This window comes from Budorcas taxicolor, chromosome 22, assembly GCF_023091745.1.
Source record: "Budorcas taxicolor isolate Tak-1 chromosome 22, Takin1.1, whole genome shotgun sequence".
NCBI classification, from domain to species: domain Eukaryota; kingdom Metazoa; phylum Chordata; class Mammalia; order Artiodactyla; family Bovidae; genus Budorcas; species Budorcas taxicolor.
Window position 1 is genome coordinate 52,136,773 of NC_068931.1, and position 19,733 is coordinate 52,156,505.

A 19,733-nucleotide genomic window follows, 5' to 3' on the forward strand; every position below is an offset into this window, starting at 1 on the left:
AGAGGTCAAGGGCACACGTGAGAAAAGATGACTTGGAGCAGAGCGCTGACTCAGCATGATTTCCTGTCATTGTATTTCCTTTCACTTTTATCATTATTTCACTCCTTATTAGTTGACTCTTTATTTTTCTTAGTCAAAGAACACAGTAGTTTGAGCTAACCTCACCAGTCCAGAGTAAAAACTAAGACCATTCATTTAGTGTTGCTAATTAACATAGTATCTGCCATTTAACTGATTGAATACTTGGCCATAGTTGAAAATATAATGTTATAAAACTAATTCTAGATATGATACTGCATTGTGGGGAAGGAAAGTGCATTGTTTATTCCGGGCTGTGTGGCACGGAGTCCAGGGCAGCTAGTATTCAAAACACCTGAACTCCCCAGTGGGTTTTAGGAAAGCATTTTTAAAGGAAGGGTGATGGAGGGGTATTGCAGGGTGTGTGATCAGCTCCTGCACAATTCTCTGATTCATTGACGGTGAGGTGCCAATGTTGAGGGCAGTGTCACAGGGGTTAACGTCACCGATCCTTAGGCTCCGATAGGGCTGGGGGCTTCATGCTCATGTTCATCAAGTACTTAACTTCTTCCATTTGATATGGGGTTTTAGCATCTGTGAAACAACTCAGAAAATCTGTATCTGACATTATTATTTACTTACTTAAAAGAGGAGCTAAAGCAGAGGATATGGGGGAGGGACCTCTCCCAGGAAGGTCTCATAGGGTCCTGCTTAGTTACAATGTTACACATTAATAACTGGAAGAACTTTGTGTCCTATACATTTTGAACTTTGTTTCTCCCCAGCTGGTGCTGAAAGCTATATGATACCACGATCTCTGGCCCCACATTTTGGTGTCATGACCCCACCTGAGTTGGCAGCATGGAGCTTCAGACTCGTCCTGGAAGCCATTCCCAGACCATGACAAGCAGCTAATACTTAATTAAATGTGGCAGTGACTGTGAACCATATTAATAGAGCCAAACTTGAACCAATTCAGCCTCCTCTTAGAGGTTCTGAAAAATGGACACTCTGTCACAAGGGAGAGCCTTTTGTGAGACCAGTTGCAGTGGAAAGAAAGAGACAGTCATCTTAATTGAGATTTGATTAAAACATCTGATCTTTGGCAAATGTTATGAAAATATAGAAATATGAACACACTACTGGGCATTAGAAAGGGCCCTGAAACTTGGGCCTCATTAGCTTCAGGACTAAACTGCCCCTGGGGCCTTTGCTTCTTAAGTACCATATTTTTGAGCATCCCTGTGCTGCAGGGCTCAGATTTTAATTTTTCTTTCTTGTTTTGGTCCTGCTCATTCCCTTCCTTAATGATTTCACCCAGTTCCCTGCCTCTAAGTACTGTATCTACGTTTAGACAATGTCTACTCCCTAGAGCTTCAGAATCCCATGTCTAAGTATCTTTTCAGGATCTCCTACCGGATGTCACTCAAACTCAGCATCACTGCACCGAACTCTGATTCTTGCTCTATGAACCTTTACTTGTAGGCTTCTCAGTTAATGACAGCTTTATCTTTTCAGAGTGACTTCCTTGGACATGGCTATTGCTGTCCTTCACCTTATGGCAGCAGAAACCTCCTCAAGGGCCTTTCTGCTGCTTCTGTGGTTCTCAGCACACCAGCCTCTAAAATGTGAATCGTTTTGTGAAATGGAATATTTCCTGCCATATCAGCAAACGAGAATGTCACAGCTATCCTCAGTTCCAGCCATCCACATATGGGCTGGTGAGCCCTAAGGAAATTCACGGAGGAGAAGTGTGCCTGCTAACAGGCTACATCAACTCCCTGAAGACAGGGGACGCAAAAACTCAGGATGCTGGCCCCAGAGAGCTGAGATGCATATGAAAGGAAAGATTTCTGTAAGCCCAGAGGCTTGCATCTTCCTAGATGCAGAAGAGTGCAAATTCCTTAGTTTGAGATATCTGGTTTCCTTAATTGACAATAATCTTTGATGTTCAGTCTGCCTGCCTCTCTGCTGCAGACTTCCCTGGACCCTGATTCCTTCCCCTCCTCCTTCCTTCCTCTGAGTAGTTTTTCAGGGTTAGTTGAGATGCTGCCTCCTGGGCTTGAAGTCCTAAAAGTTTTCCACCGAATAAAACACTCTCTGCTTTTCGGTTGTGAATTTTTTTTTTTTTTAAGTCGGCATAGGGTCTTGTCATTCTGTTCAAACCTAGTTCCCTCCTAGAAGCCAAAGGTGATAAAGTGGCCGGAAAGGCCCTAGTGACTTGGCCTCACACCGTCAGGCCTCTCACACCCTTTCCATGTCTCATTGCTACAATGACCCTGGCTTCTTGAGGTTCGTGGTCGTGTAGCCACGCGTTCCGGGAAACAAACTCACTCTGAAGGACAATGCAGATAGTGGAGTGCAGTCTATTACACTGACGGGCCCAAGGCAGAGTCTCCTCTTAGCCAAGGACCCCGACCAGTTTTTTGTGAAAACCTTATATACCTTAACTGTACGTGCCCAAACCCACCTCCCCAAATTCCCTGAAACTAGTCTGAACAAAGGAAAAGAAAGATACAATCAAAGTTAACCTGTGATTCATACGCCTTCAACCTAGGTAGTTAACGGTGGACAATTATCAATAGACCTGTGGTCATACCCCAAGAAGCGTGATAGAATGTATGATTCTATTCAGTTACACAGATAATTAGGGTTTTTTGGTTTTTTTTTTTAGGCAATGGGAGAGTCTAGGTACGAGCCCTGGGGCTCTTCCTTCCAGGGGCCTGGTTTTCAGTTGGTTTGTCATTTCCATAGATACTGGGCATAGAGCTCAAAGTCCACAGTCCGGCCCTAGATGGAGTCCTGCTTTCAAGATGGAACCTGTTCTGTCTGTTTCCTCCTTCAGTGGAACATACCAGGTGAGATTCTTAGGGCCTTCATCTCAGGTATTTACTTCGATAACTTCCTTCCCTCCGAGTATATCCTCAAGTCTTACGTCCTCAGGGACACTGTCCTGGCCGTCCTGCAAACCCAGCCACTCAGCATCTCTCATCCTTCTTCCCCTGCCCTGCTGCTTCTGCATCACCGTAGCACTCCTCACTGGCTAGCATCTAATATATCTACATACTAATCATGTTGATATTTTTAAAGTTGCTGGTATACCATATTATTAGTAGCTTACTGTCTCGCCCCCCTAGTAGACTGTAAACACCACAAGGACAGGGATCTTGATCTTTTTTAATGCTATGCCCCATGAGGCTAGAAATTCATCTGGTCCGCAGAAGAACAAACTAACCTGTGAGACAGGTTCTACCATTCTTACAGATTAAAAAAAGAAAGAGAGAACAGTTAAATAGCTTGCCAAGATCAAAGCAGTAGAAGTAGAATTCAAACTCAGAGAGCCCACAGAGCTTGCACCCTTAGCCAGTGCGCAGTGTCACCATGCAGCGTGTGGACAGGCAAGGCAACCAATGCGGAGGAGGGCTGGTGGCCCTGGTGGCTGGGGGCCCCGTGCACCTGTGTGCGCACCCCAGGTTAGTAACATCTGAGCTAAATGCCAGTCTCAGAGATGAATGTTCCTGGATTAAAACTTAATGCTTCCAAAAATAAGCCACTTATATATATGAAGTATAATTATGACTGTGATTTTCCCAAGGAAATAGTCATATTCTCTCCCTATTCTGTGTATTCTATCTGGCCCTTTGCAGAGCTCAGTTACTTTCACCAAAAGATATAGGATGCACTGGGCTATGATTCTCTGCTAATGAGAGACAGGAAAATCACAACAATATTTCCAAACACAGTATTACAACACCACCTTGTTCTGAAGGTCAGGGTGATTTGCATGAGGTAAGAATCTCCTGATTAGGTGGAAAAGCTATTCCTGAGGGACATCAGTACAAGTAGAGAGCTGGCTTCTATAATCTGGGTTCTGGAAGCTATTTATATACTGTGGTTTATTTGAGAAGAAAAATCTATTAAGATTATAGCAGTTTTTACTATGCCTTCATCATCTCTGAGTATAGATCAATGCAGAAGAATTTTTCAGGCATGCAGTGGGCTGGGATGAGCCATTTTTGAGCTTATATTTCTGATAAGCCACATATTAATACCACGAGCATGTTTCTGGACTCTTGCAAAGCCTTATATCTAGTCTCCTTGCTTTCCTTTGCCCATGTCCTCTGGTATACCACTCCTAAAACTACCTTTCAAGAACATAGACTTCTCTACTTTAAAACCCTCCATGCATTCGTTACCTGCTCTATATACATTTATATGTGCCATCCAGTCAGTTAATCTGGGCAGACTCACTATTTCCTCTGCCCTACCCCACACTGGGCTTCCCTGGTGACTTAGTGGTAAAGAATCTGCCTGGAATGCAGGAAACCAGGTTGGATCCCTGGGAGATCCCCTGGAGAAGGGAATGTCTACCCACTTCAGTATTCTTGCCTGGGGAATTCCAAGGACAGATGAGGCTTGTGGGGTACAGTCCATGGGGTTGCAACGAGTCCAACATGGACTGAGCAACTAACACTTTCACTTCCATATCCCCACTTTACTTTCTGGTTCTGGATCACAGTGCATCCCTAAGAACCCATCTATGGAGAGTCCTTTTCTCTGGCTCTGTCCAGCCAAGTTATACCCGACTTTTGAGAAGGAGCAGAAATGTTACCACTTACAGGAAGCCTTCCCAGCTACATCTCAGCCCTCACCAGCCCCAGCAAATTTACAAACAGACACACAGATACATACCGTAGAAATAATAGTATTCTGTCCTTCCACAGGACTTCATTCGTACTTCAGGGAATGGTGGTATTGCTTTTGTTTGGGTGATTTCCCTTTATTTTGTCCTGATTTGTAGAATTGCCAAAAATCTCGAAGAACTGAAAAATTCCTTTGGGTGCTTCAGCGTGTCTAAACTACTCATAATGGGGATTGTTCTGTGAAAGGTGACTTGGGGGAGCACAGAAAAAGTGAATGGAAAGATCTTTAGCGCCCATCTGTGCAGTCACACACACTCTCCCTTATTGAGTTCAACAAGCCTTTATGGAGTCCCGTTTCCGTTGTGCATCGTGCAGGCCTGGAGCTGACCTGGTGCCCACACAGGCCACCACCTGCCCTCCTGGAGCTCAGTGCACAAGAAACAGTGGTTCTGCCTCGATGGGCGGGCAGGCTACAACCATGCTGAGGCCTTCACTAGTTCTTTAGCTAGAAGACGAAAGAAAGGATTTGTGTTTTATTTACCCTGATCTCTTACATCGACTTTAATAAATTTTCATTAATTAGAATGATACAAACTTCTTTGCACATGGAGGTGATCAATAAACAGCTGATGATGGAAAGATGGAGGGAGAGAGATGGAGTGGGACAGAGGGAGGTCTCTTGGTTACCAAACCATCTAAAGCTTCTGGTCCTAACTGGAGAGAAATCATGGTCTTCTTCACATCAAAAGATGGTACTACAAACTCTTGCAACACTGGCACCCAAACCAGTGTAAGAATAAAAGTAAGACCAAAATGAAATAAACAAACTAAAACTCCTGGCAAAGAGCCTAAGTATCAGACGGAAGCATTCCCTCATGATTCCATCATCACTCGGATGATGTAATTGCTCAACCTGTCTCCCCCTTGTTGTTGTTTAGTTGCTCAGTCCTGCGGGACTCTTTGCAACCCCATGGACTGTAGCACACCAGGCTTCCCTGTCCATCACCCACTCCCAGAGCGAGCTCAGACTCATGTCCATTCAGTGGGCAATGCCATCCAACCATCTCTTCCTCTGCTGCCCCCTTCTCCTCCTGCCTTTGGTCTTTCCCAGCATCAAGGTCTTTTGTGAGTCGGCTCTTCGCATCAGGTGGCCAAAGGACTGGAACTTCAGTTTCAGCATCAGTCCTTCCCATGAATATTCAGGATTGATTTCCTTTAGGATGGACTGGTTTGATCTCCCCCTACATCGGCCTTTTTTTTTTTTTTTTACATCGGCCTTTTAATCGACTTCCAAAAAACACATTCTCTTGGGGTTTGCATGCCTAGGAGGCTTTGGAGATTAGATGGAGGGAAACAGAATACATTTAAGAGGACCATAATTTTCTCTCTTGCCTTTCCCCCCCATTCCTGTGGGCTCTGGAAACTTCAGGGTCTTATTCAACGCCAAGCAGTGCAGGTGGGGTAAAGACCTACTTGCGTCATGAAAATCCCGCCGCAGTTGGCAGCGTTGAGGGCTGGAGGGTGGGAAGGAAGAGGAAAAGAAGCTTTCAGTGCTGATTGAGACAAGAACAGCACAGACAAGACCCTGGAGGCTCTTCCAACGGGCGCAAAGGGAGCCGAATGGTGGGGCTGATTCAGAAGTATCAGAGCGGCGCGGGAGCCTCTGCTTGGCTCTGCCCATTACAAACTCAATCGCCAGGCTTTGAGCGCTGCAAGCTCACCCCTCAGGCGCATGCGGTCTTTGCCCAGGACAAACTCGAATTGTCCTTCCTCTCCGTGGTGTTTCTTTACCTGTCCTCCAAGAACCCGGGGAAGGAGAAGATTCTCGGAGACTGGCGAAATTTTTTTCCGCACTCTGTATCACCCTGTTCTGTCTCAATCATCTCAATATACAAAAAGTCGATTTGGAGGAAGGTTAGCATAAAAACAGAACAGCTAAACTGCGAGGGCTGTTGAATTTTTAATCCGCCAAGCCTTTTCTCCCCCTCTCTATTTATTATCTATTTTCAAAGCCCCGGCGGAAAAGGATTGCCTAAACCTCATTCATTAGCAGCCATTCAAAAGGCTTCGCCTGGTAGCCCAACTAGGGGAAAAGCAGGAGCAAGTTTTTAGAAAAATTTTCTAGGAGTCAAGAATGAGATTAGCCAGGAAACGTTTAGCATTGAAGGGAGACGTACAAGTATTAGAAATGATGACTCGGTGATTGCTGCAGACACAGCTCTCTGGCCACGCATCCTGGGGCTTTTATTCCTGTGATCCTGGCCTAGCCTCCCTGGCGGGACATCCCTCAAAATCTAGACCCAGGGACGTGTACCGGCCGCTTCCGAGCAGCAGCTTTTGTTCGTTCACTTCTCTTGACGCAGTGAATTTCACCTGTGCCCTCAGGTGATGGGATTTGTTTCTCTTCTTCCAAAAGCTTCTGGCTTTTCTTCTGGGGGCGGGGGGAAGTGTCCAGATGGGCTCTGCGCTTGCTCGCAGCCAGGCTCCCCCCTGCCTCTATGTCTCCCCAGCGTGAGCCTCCTGCATTCTCACCCACCGCTCATCTTCCTACCGAACACCTTAAGTGGAGAAGGAGCCTGCGAAAGGGTACAAATTCTCCTTGGGCCTCCGGTGACTGGAGTTTTATATTGTCACGCTGGCCCACATTCAGCCTTTAGCAATTTGTTCAGACTTTTAGCTGATTTGTCCCTCCGAGTGTGTGTGTGTGGTGCCCAGAAGCATCTCTCCTCCGTGAACAGGTGTGTGCATTCTTCTCCCTAGAGGGTCTTGCCTTCTCTTACAGTCTGGGTTACTTGTAGTTTTGTAACCCCAGCTTTCTGGTACAATTGAGACAGTTGTCAGCTTGCAAATTATCTCGTGTGTGTGTGTCTCCGTGTTGATGTGGTCATAGATGGCTGCTGTTCTTTTCAGCTTTCTACATCCTGTGAAGAAGACCTGCATCCTACGGAGAAGACAGAGTTAAGGGATATGTTCACTGAACTCAGTTTCAAGGCTTACGTTCTGAGGGGGTGCTTTTATATTGCATTTCATCCAGAGGAGAGTGATTAGGGGGTGGCTTGGCCAGGAAGCCATTGGTAAAGAAACTAGAAACGTCTGAACTGATGATAAATGGTCTAAGGGGAAAACTTAAAATATTCTCAGGGCAGCCATTTGGGAGCAAGGCAACGTTTCGCTGATATGGCCACGACTCCAGAGGCCAGAAGTAAAAGGGTGGAGATTCCAGGGAAACAGATTTCTGCTTAGTACAAGGGGAACATGTTCTACTGAATCAAGGGAGCTGTTAAAGCTGGATGGAGTGTGTTTTTGAGGTCATGATCTCACCCTGTGATGATGAAAATGGTACAGTTGAGTTTGCATGAAAATTTGTCAGAATATTTTTAAAGCTAGCTTTAGTGTTCAGCTCAGAGTTTGAGATAGATGAACTGTGCCATGCTTTAACCACTTATAAGGAATCAATTCCATTTCAGCCTCTCTTTAAAGTTCATTCTTAGTTCCAGAGTAACAACCCACCGCTTTAAATTCTTTGCTTACGTGGTTAAAGAAAGTTATGACTTCTTAAGACAAAGTGTACACGCCATAGTCTTCAGCACTTAGCTGTTAAACTGGGGTGTTTTTTGATGTGATTCGAAACAAGTATTACAAATCTTTGGTAGTGTTAGGGGAGTTTTCTACTTGGACTGGAATCTTTATCAAAATGTTTAGAAGTAAATATTAAAATTAAAGACAAGATAATGATGATTGAGTCCAGCAAAGTAACATAAATTTGTGCAAGAGTAAGTTGAATGACTTTTTAGGGCCCAGATTAAGAGACCAAAAAAGGTCAAAATCATTTGGTTTTGAGAAGAGAAAAAGGGAGCAATTATATTAGCTGATATGGCTCAGGTGTGAATGTATACCTAACACGAAACACAGGTGAAACATACATGGCTACTTAGAGAAGAAGGGAAGCTGCAGTATTCCATGGTGTCTCGGTCAATCAGTCACTCACACTAAACACAGGAACCAGGAAAACCCAGCTGGGGAAGAGGAGACCGTTTGCAGACAGGCCTCCTGAAAGCAGAGCTCCAGATGGTGTCAGACACCAGGTGGCTGTCAGAGCAGGTGTGTGGCCTGTGACTTTGGTTTTTGAGGTGGTGGAGTTGTGTACCAACTCAAGATTTCTGGGCAAAGAATGGAGGTGATTTGCTGATACTAGAAATCATGCTGCCAGAGCAGAAATAGCTTCTGTGATAGATAGTACATCCGGTTCTTGCCTCACATGTATTCTATATTGAAAGATGAAATAGCAAAATGCCTCTTCTTTAAAATGTCATGAAGAAAAAATAAATAAATAAAATGTCATGAAGAGGACACTTCAATCCAGGTCAGTATGTGCACAGAGGCTCTGGTGGCACTGTTGTAACGTAAGCAACATTTCTGTGCTCTTTCCTCTGTGTTCTCCTTTTATTCTCTCCACCAGAATCCTCTCTCCTTATGTGGCTCCTGGCGTTTCCTTGTTTACCATTTGGAAGTAATGTTGGGTTTATAAAGACCAATTTGGCAGATTTATTAGAGCTGAGAAGGGGGATGAATGGCAGATCTTTAGAGGAAATCACTGGACCTCCTCTACATCTAAAACAGCTTCTACTCAGAGCGGTGGACTTTGTGTCTCATACTTCAGTTCAAAGCGTAAAACCCAGCAGTGTGGATAACTAATATGTACAGTATTCAGGGAATATGTTAATTTTTCTGCTACCCTTCTGTCCTGCATTTTGAGTATTTCTCTGCTCTCCATACTTCCTCAAGAACATTTCCTAGAGAGTCTCCAAAATGAAGTTGGGGGAAGAAAATGGAAATTGATGTGGTTTGCTGATTTTATTTTATTTTACTTATTTATTTATTTTTTTGAGTATAGGTAACACAATATTATGCTAGTTTCGGGTATCTAGCATAGTGATTCAGTATTTTTTTTAAGATTATATTCTGTTATAGGTTATTATGGGATAATGGGTATAATTCCTTGTATTATACAGTATATCTTGTCACTTATTTATTTTATGCATAGTAGTTTGTTTCTTAATGCCAGCCATAAAAAGGAATGCCTTTGAGCCAGTTCTAAAGAGGTGGATGAACCTAGAGCCTATTGTAAGAGTGAAGGAAGTCAGTAAGAGAAAGATAAATATCATTTATGAATGCGTATATATGGAATCTAGAAAAATGGTACTGAATAAATTATTTACAGGGCAGCAGTGGAGAAACAGATATAGAGAATGAGCTTATAGACATGGGGAGAGGGGAAGACAGGGTGAGATGTATGGAAAGAACAATATGGAAACTTACATTACCATATGTAAAATAGATAGCCAAAGGGAATTTGCTGTGTGGCTCAGGAAACTCAAACGGGCTCTATATCAACCTAGAGTGGTGGGATGGGAGGGAGATGGGACGGAGGTTCAAAAGGGAAGGGGGGTATATGTATACCTATGGCCGATTCATGTTGAGGTTTGACAGAAAACAAAATTCTGTTAAGCAAGTATCCTTCAATTAAAAAAATAAATTAATTAATTTATCCCATACCTTAATCTCATCCTTTCCCTTTTCCCCTTGGGTAACCCGTCTGGTAACTAGATTCTTGTCTGTGTCTGTGAGTCAGTTTGTTTTGTAAGTACGTTCATTTGTATTTTTTAGATTCCACATATAAGTGATAATCATGTACTATTTGTCTTTTTCTGTCCAGCATGTTTCACTAAGCATAATATTCTCTAGGCCCATCCATGTTGCTGCAAATGCCAGTATCTCATTCTTTTTATGGGTGAATAATAATTCATTTGGTGTATATGTCAAGTCCTCTTAAGCCAATTATCTGTTGACGGCCACTTGCATTACTTCCATGTCTTGGCTGTTGAAAACAGTGCTGCTATGAACATTGGAGTGTATGCATCTTTTCAAATTAGCGTTCTTATTTTTTTCTGGTATAGACCCAGGAGTAGAATTGCTGGGTCATATGGTAGTCCCATTTTTTTTTTTAAAGGAATCTTCATACTGTTTTGCCACCAACAGTGTACATGGGTTCCCTTTTTGCACATCCCCTCAAACATTTGTTATTTAAGACTTTTATAAAGTTTTATTTTTAGTTGGAGAATAATTGCTTTACAGTATTGTGTTCGTTTCTGTAGCACAACAGTGTGAATCAGCTGTAAGTATACATGTATCTGCTCCCTCTTGAACCTCCCTCCAACCCCCATCCTTCCACCTCCCCCAGCCCCCCATCCTTCTACCCATCTAGGTCGTCACAGAGCACTGGCTGAGCTCCCTGTCATACACCAGCTTCTCACTGGGCCACATCTTTTACAGTGGTTGCTTTCTCAATTCATCCCACCTTCTCCTTCCTCTGCTGTGTCCACAAGTCGGTTCTCTATTCCTGCCCTGCAGATAGGGTCATCAGTACCATTTTTCTAGATTCCAAATGGTACATATCAATATTTATTTCTTTTTCTGACTTACTTCACTCTCTATAAACAAACAGGTTCTAGTTCAACTGATTCATTCTCTTCCCTTTTTTATGGATTAGTAATAGTCCACTGTGTTTATGTACAACTTCTTTATCCATTCATCTGTCAGTGGGCATCTAGGTTGCTTCCCTGTCCAGTCTATTGTAAAGAGTAAAACATTGGAGTACATGTGTCTCTTTGAATTGATAGTTTTCTCAGTGTATATGCCCAGGAGTGGTATTGCTGAGTCGTATGGTAATTTTAGTCCAAGATTTTTAAGAAATCTCCATGCTGTCCTCCATAGTGGCTGTAATGATCTACATTCCCACCAGAAGTGCAAGAGGGTTCCCTTTTCTCCACATCCTCTCCTGATTGTAGACATTTTAACGATGGTCATTCTGACTGATGTGAAATGATACCTCATTGTAGTTTAGATTTGCATTTCTCTAAAAGTGAGCAATGTTGAGAATCTTTTCATACGTTTGTTGGCCATCTGTAAGACTGAACTGAACTGAACTGAAGACTATGTACAGACTTTGATTGTAGCCATTCTGACAGGTGTGAGGTGACGCCTCGTTGTGGTTGCGTTTCTCTGATAGGTTGAGCGTGTGCCTATTATTCATCATTTTTTTTTTGGAAAATGTCTATTCAAGGCTTTTGCCCATTTTTGAATTCAATTTTTATGTAGAGTTGTATGAGTGATTTGTATATTTTGAATAGTAACCCCTTGTCAGTCATATCGTTTGCAAATATTTTCTCCCATTCTATAGACTGTATTTTTGTTTTATTGATGGTTTCCTTTGTTCTGCAAAATTTTTAAATTAATTAGGTCACATTTCCTTCTTTTTAGTTTTATTTCATTTGCTTTATATGACAGAATAGTGCTATGATTTATGTCAAAAAGTGTTCTCCCTGTGTTCTCCTCTAGGAGTTTTATGATGTTAATCTTGCATTAAGGTCTTTAACCATTTTGAATTCATTTCTGTATATGGTGTTAGAGAATGTTCTAATTTCATTTTTTACATGTACTTGTCCCATTTTCCTAGTACCACTTATTGAGACTCTTTTCTCCATTGTACATTCTTGCCTCCTTTTCCATAGATTAATTGACCATAAGTGCATGAGTTTATTTCAGGGCTCTCTATTCTTTTCCACTGATGTATCTATTTGTGTGCCAATACTATGCTGTTGTGATTGTTATAGCTTTGTAGTATAGTCTAAAGTCTGGGAGGATTATACATCCAGCTTTGTTACCTTGTTTCAGGATTACTTTGGCAATTCTAGGTATTTTGTAGTTTCATATATATAGTGTAGAAGTATTTGTTCTAGTTTGGGGAAAAGTGTCCTAGATATTTTGTCCTTGGGATTAGATTAAATCTACAGATCTCTTTGGGTAGTATGGCCATTTTAATACTATAATCCTTCCAACTCAAGAACATGGGATATCCTATAATATCTTTGGCCCCTCTTTAGTTTCCTTCACCATTGTTTTATAGTTCTAGTGTATAGGTCTTTAACCTCCTTGGTTAAGTTTATTCCTGTGTGTGTTTTGGTATCATTTTAAATAAGATTTTTTTAAAAATTCTGATTTCATTACTGGTGTATAGACATAAAACAGATCTGTGTTTATCAATCTTGTAATCTACTAACCTTGTGGAATTCATTAATTAATTCTAATAGTTTCTGGGTGAAGGCTTTATGTTTATGTGTAGAGTATCCTGTCATCTGCAAATAGTGACAGTTTTATCTCTTTCCAATTTGTATACACTTTATTTTGTTCTGACTGACTGTTGTGGCTAGGACTTCCAATATCATTTTAGGGAGAAGAGGTGAGAAAGGCCTTCCGTGTCATTTTTTCCTGAATTTAGCAGGAAGGCTTTCACATTTTCACTGATGAGTATCATGTTTACTGTGTGTTGGTCATAAATGGCTTTTATTATGTTGATATTTGTTCCCTCTAGACCCACTTTAATGAGACTTTTTTTGTTACGAATGGATGCTAAATTTTATCAAATGCTTTTTCTGCATCTATTGAGATGCTCATGTGGATTTTCTTTCCTTTTGTTAAGTGTGGTATATCACATTGATTGACTTGCCTATGTTGAGCCATCCTTGTGACCCTGGGATAAATCCATCTTGATGGTGATGATCCTTTTGATTTTTGTGGATTTGGTTTGCTACTATTTGTTAAGGATTTTTGCATCTGTATTTATTGAAGATACTGGCCTGTGATTTTCTTTTTTTGTAGTGTCTTTGTTTCGTTTATTTTTTAATTTAATTTTATTTTTTTTAAGAGAAAAAAGGACATGTTTATTTCATCATTTTAACCACAACATAATTTCTTGTCTTTGGGCAACCACCATGCTTTGTCAGGATTTCCAGCAATGTCTTCTTGTTTGTTTGTTTATTTTGTTTTTATTTATTTTATTTTTTTTTACTTTACAATATTGTATTGGTTTTGCCACATGTCAACATGAATCTGCCATGGGTGTACACGTGTTCCTAATTCCGAACCCCCCTCCCACCTCCCCCCCACCACACCATCCCTCCGGGTCATCCCAGTGCACCAGCCCCAAGCATCCTGCACCCTGTATCGAACCTAGACTGCCGATTCGTTTCTTATATGATATTATACATGTTTCAATGCCATTCTCCCAAATCATCCCACCCTCTCCCTCTCCCACAGAGTCCAAAAGACTGTTCTATACATCTGTGTCTCTTTTGCTGTCTTGCATACAGGGTTATCTTTACCATCTTTCTAAATTCCATATATATGCATTAGTATACTGTATTGGTGTTTTTCTTTCTGGCTTCACTCTGTATAATCGGCTCCAGTTTGATCCACTTCATTAGAACTGATTCAAATGTATTCTTTTTAATGGCTGAGTAATACTCCATTGTGTATGTGTACCACAGTTTTCTTATCCATTCATCTGCTGATGAACATCTAGGTTGCTTCCATGTCCTGGCTATTATAAACAGTGCTGCGATGAACACTGGGGTACACATGTCTCTTTGAATTCTGCTTTCCTGAGTGGGTATGCCCAGCAGTGGGATTTCTGGGTCATAATAGTAGCCTTGTAGAATGAATTTGGGGGTGTTTCCTCCTCTTCAGTTATCTGGAATAGTTTGAGAAGGATTGATATAAGTTCTTATATATATGTTTGGTAGAATTCTGCAGTGATGCTGTCCAGTCCTGGACTTTTATTTGCAGGGAGGGTTTGCTTTTTGTTTTAATTGCAGATTCTGCCTCACTTCTGGTGATTGGTCTGTTCAAATTCGTTCTTCTGGACCCAGTCTTAGCAGGAGGTATATTTTTTAATTTTTTTCTAGATTGTCAAGTTTGACACATAACTGTTCATAGAGTTCTCTTCTTTTTATGTATCTCTGTGGTATTGGATTTTATTTTTCCTATGTCATTTCCTTCCCTGGTGGCTCAGATGGTAAAGCGTCCGTCTACAATGTGGGAGACCTAAGTTTGAGACCTGGGTTGGGAAGATCCCCTGGAGAAGGAAATGTCAATCCACTCCAGTACTATTGCCTGGAAAATCCCATGGATAGAGGAGCCTGGTAGGCTACAGCCTGTGGGGTTGCAAAGAGTCAGACACGACTGAGCAACTCCAGTTTCATGTCATTTCATATTTTGTTTGAGTCTTCTCTCTTTTCTGCTTGGTGAGCCTGGATAAAGATTTATTACTTTTGTTTATCTTTTCAAAAAGCCAGTTCTTTCATTAATTTTTTTCCACTTTTTGTCTCTGTTTAGTTATTTCCTCTCTGACTTTTCTTCTTTCAGCCTAGTTTGGGCTTTGTGTATTCTTTTTCTAAATCTTTTAGGTGCTAGAGTAGGGTGTTGGTTTGAGACTTTTCATCCTTTTTTAGGAAAGCCTATCTCACTATGAACTTTGCATTTAGAACTGTTTTCGTTGCATCCCATAGATTTTGGAAAGTTGTGTTTTCATTTTTATATTTCTCCAAACGTTGTTAAATTTCCTCTTTGATTTCATCTTTGACCCGTTGGTGTTTTACCGGAAAGTTGTTTGGTCTCCACATATTTATTCTTTTTCTCTTCCTTTGTGTAGTCGATTTCTAGTTTCAAACCATTGTGATCAGAAAAGACGTTTAATATATTCTATTCTCTTAATTTTTGTTGAGGCTTGTTTTGTGATGGCCCAGTATGTGGTCTGTTCTGGAGAACATTCCATGCGTACTTCAAAAGAATGTGTATTCTGCTCTTATAGATGTGCTGTCCTGTAGATATCAATTGAATCTAACTGGTCTATTGAGTCACTTAGGACTTTTGTTGCCTTGTTGATTTTCTTTCTGATGATCTGTTGACACATTGATGTCAGTGGGTGTTAAAGCCTCCTATTATTGTATTACTGTCAATTTCTGCTTTATATCTGATAGTATCTGCTTTACATATTTCAGTTCATTTTCAGTCGCTCAGTCTTGTTCGACTCTCTGCGACCCCATGAATTGCAGCACGCCAAGCATCCCTGTCCATCACCAACTCCCAGAATTTACCCAAACTCATGTCCATCGAGTTGGTGATGCCATCCAGATATCTCATCCTCTGTCATCCCCTTCTCCTCCTGCCCCCAATCCCTCCCAGAATCAGAGTCTTTTCCAACGAGTCAACTCTTCGCATCAGGTGGCCAAAGTATTGGAGTTTCAGCTTTAGCATCAGTCCTTCCAAAGAACAGCCAGGACTGATTTCCTTTAGAATGGACTCGTTGGATCTCCTTGCAGTCCAAGGGATTCTCAAGAGTCTTCTCCAACACCACAGTTCAAAAGCATAAATTCTTCGGTGCTCAGCTTTCTTCACAGTCCAACTTACACATCCATACAGGACCACTGGAAAAACCATAGCCTTGACTAGATGGACCTTTGTTGGCAAAGTAATATCTCTGCTTTTTGATATGCTGCTTAGCTTGGTCATAACTTTCCTTCCAAGGAGTAAGCATCTTTTAATTTCATGGCTGCAATCACCATCTGCAGTGATTCTGGAGCCCCCCAAAATAAAGTCTGACACTGTTTCCACTGTTTCCCCATCTATTTCCCATGAAATGATATGCCATGATCTTCGTTTTCTGAATGTTGAGCTTTAAGCCAACCTTTTCACTCTCCTCTTTCACTTTCATCAAGAGGCTCTTTAGTTCCTCTTCACTTTCTGCCATAAGGGTGGTGTCATCTGCATATCTGAGGTGATTGATATTTCTCCCGGCAATCTTGATTCCAGCTTGTGCTTCTTCCAGTCCAGCGTTTCTCATGATGTACTCTGCATAGAAGTTAAATAAGCAGGGTGACAATAGACAGCCTTGACGTACTCCTTTTCCTATTTGGAACCAGTCTGTTGTCCCATGTCCAGTTCTAACTGTTGCTTCCTGCCCTGCATATAGGTTTCTCAGGAGGCAGGTCAGGTGGTCTGGTATTCCCATCTCTTTCAGAATTTTCCACCTAAGTGTTTCTATATTGGGTGCATATATATTATATAATATTCTTATATTGATCCCTTCATCACTATACAATGTCCTATGTATCCTTTGTCAGAGTCTTTGTTTTAAAGTCTGTTTGGTCCGATACGGTCTTGCTGCCTCTACTTTCTTGTCACTGCCACTAACATGAAATGTCTTTTTCCATATCCTCAGTTTTAGTCTGTGTCTTTCAGCCTGAAGTGAGTCTTTTGTGAGAAGCATATTGAAGGGTTTTGTTTTTTGTTTTTGTTCAATCAGGCACCCTATGTCTTTTGACTGAAGCATTCAATCTCTTGACATTTAAAGTAATTACTGATAGGTGTGTACTTATTGCCATTTATTCCTTCTTTTCCGCTTGTTTTGTAGTTACTCTCTGTTCATTTCATCATCTTTTTGTTTTTCCCATTGTGATATGACTTTTCTGTGAAATGCTTAAGTTTCTTTTCTTTGGTATCTATTGCAGGTTTCTATTTGTGGTTACCATGGAGTTTATGTATTTTGACTTATAAGTCGATTTGTTTTAAACTGGTGATTGTCTAAGTTCAAACACATTCTAGAAGATGTACAGTTTTTATTCTGCTCTCCCACATTTTGTGTTTTTGATGTCCTATTTTATATCTGTATACTTTTCCCTTAACTGTTTACTGTAGTTATTGTTGTTAACTGTTTACTGTAGTTATTGTTGTTTTTATAATTTAAAAAAAATCTGTATATTGGCCTATTAAAGTGATTTTATATTTGCCTTTCCCATTGGGATTTTCCCTTTCCTATAAATATTTGCTTCTTTTCCAGTTAGAGAGGATCCTTCAACATTTTCTCCTAGAGTACTATTAGTATTGCTGGATTCTTTTATTTTTGCTTGAAAAATTCTTTATCTCTTGTATTCTAAATGATAATCTTCCTGGGTAGAGTATCCTAGATTGTAATTTTCCCTTTGGGTTTTTAAATATGTCATGCCCTTCCTCTCTGACATGCAGTTTCTGCAGAAAAATCAGCTGATAGTCTTATGTGGATTCCCTCAAATGTGACTCTGTTTTCCTCTTGCTGCCTATAGGAATTGTTCTTTAACTTTTGCTATTTTGGTTATGGTTTGTCTTCATTTGTGGTTGTTTGAGTTCATCTTGTTTGGAACCCTCTGTGCTTTTAGATTTAGTAAGTTTTCAGCCGGAGTTTCCTCAAACATTTTTTGATCCCCTCCTCTTCTTTCTTTTCCTTTTGGGTTTCCTGTTACGTGTATGTCCCATAAATCTCATATGTTTCTTTTTATTATTTGTCTTTCTGTCTCTTTTTTTTGCCTCATCACAGCTTTTAAGATCCTAGTTTCCCAATCAGACATTGAACCCAGGCCCCCTGCACTGCAAGTACAGAGTCTTAACTATGGGACTGTCAGGGAATTCCTCTGTCTGATGTTCTGATTGGATGATTTGCATAATTTTATCTTCTTAGATCCCTTATGCATTATTCTGTGTCATTTAGTCAGCTATTCATGGCTTCTAGAGTGCTTTTTATCTTAGAAATTGAGCTATATATTTTTGATTTGGTCTTTTTTTTTTTAAATAGTTTCTAGTTTTTTGTTAAAATGATCTGAGTTTATATTGGTGTTCTCTGTTAATTCAGTTAGCATGTTTGTTTTCAACTTTCAGAACTCAGGGCTTGGAAGGCTGATTTTCTCTGTTTTATTTTTTCAGGGGTTCATTCTTGCTGTTTCACTTGGGAGTTATCCCTCTGCCTTTTCAATTTATTAACTTTATAAATTTAGATGGAACAGTTATCTATTGTGGTCTAGAAGGGGGGTTCTTAACGTGAAAGTGTTCCTATGTTGACTGTGTGTGCCCTATATTTTTGGTGTGAGGACTGGATTTAATGTGGATGCAGGCCACATCTTTCCCCAGTGTGTGCTGGCCATTATCACTTTGATAGGTGGTTTTGCCTGGTGTTGGAGGATCTGAGGCCTGCACAGAGTGTCAGGTGGGACTTCCTCTCAGCTCAGTGGTAGTCATCATCCTGTTCAGGGTGGGGTCAGCTCACAAGGCTTCTTCAGCCTTTCTGGTCTCCCAGCTGTTATCCCAGCACCAAAGGAACTCGTTTCCTACATGTAGGAGGTCAGGACTGAGACACACAATCACCCCGAGTCACTTCCCAGGGTGAGAGACTCTCCATGTGGTCCTTCTTGTCCTGTTAGATACCTTTCAGTGGCACAAATCTGGACCCAATGTTTCCCTCCACCCCACCCATCTAATCCAGTTACTGGAGAAGGAAATGGCAACCCACTCCAGTGTTCTTGCCTGGAGAATCCCATGGACAGGGGATCCTGACAGCCTCAGTTCAGTTCAGTTGCTCAGTTGTGTCAAACTCTCTGCGACCCCATGGACTGCAGCACTCCAGGCTTCCCTGTCCATCACCAACTCCCAGAGCTACTGAAACTCATGTCCCTTGAGTCAATGATGCCATCCAACCATCTCATCCTCTGTCATCCCCTTCTCCTCCTGCCTTCAATCTTTCCCAGCATCAGGGTCTTTTCCAATCAGTCAGTTCTTCTCATCAAGTGGCCAAAGTATTGGAGTTTCAGTTTCAGCATCAGTCCTCCCAATGAACACTCAGGACTGATTTCCTTTAGGATCCTGCCTGCCGAGCTGTAGGATCACAAAGAATTGGACATGACGTAATGACCGAGCATGCACCCAGTTACATGTGAATCTTTCTTGCAGCCTTAGTTGTATAGGAGTTTTTCTGCCAATTCCCAGTTTACTGTGAGAATTTCTATACATCTATGTTTTTTTGATTGTGGTGGAGGTGAGCTTCATGTCCTCTACTCCCCCATCTCATTCCCCCTTTTAATTTGCTAAGTTTAGATTCCTTGGTTGGAATTTTGATCAGGAAAAAATTCAAAGCTGCCAAAGTTAGATCTGTATAGTATAAATAACTTAGCAACTCCGTTTCTTATTTCTACAACTTTTTGAAAATCAGAGTTTGTATATGCCTACATTTTTAACAAAGAATGTTTTATTTAAGCTCAATCTAGCTTAATTTTTAATTATGTTTATCTCATTACTAATTCATTTAGCAAGTTGTTTGTTGACTACCTGCCATGTGTCAGGTACTGCATTCAATTTTGGGACACGTAGAAA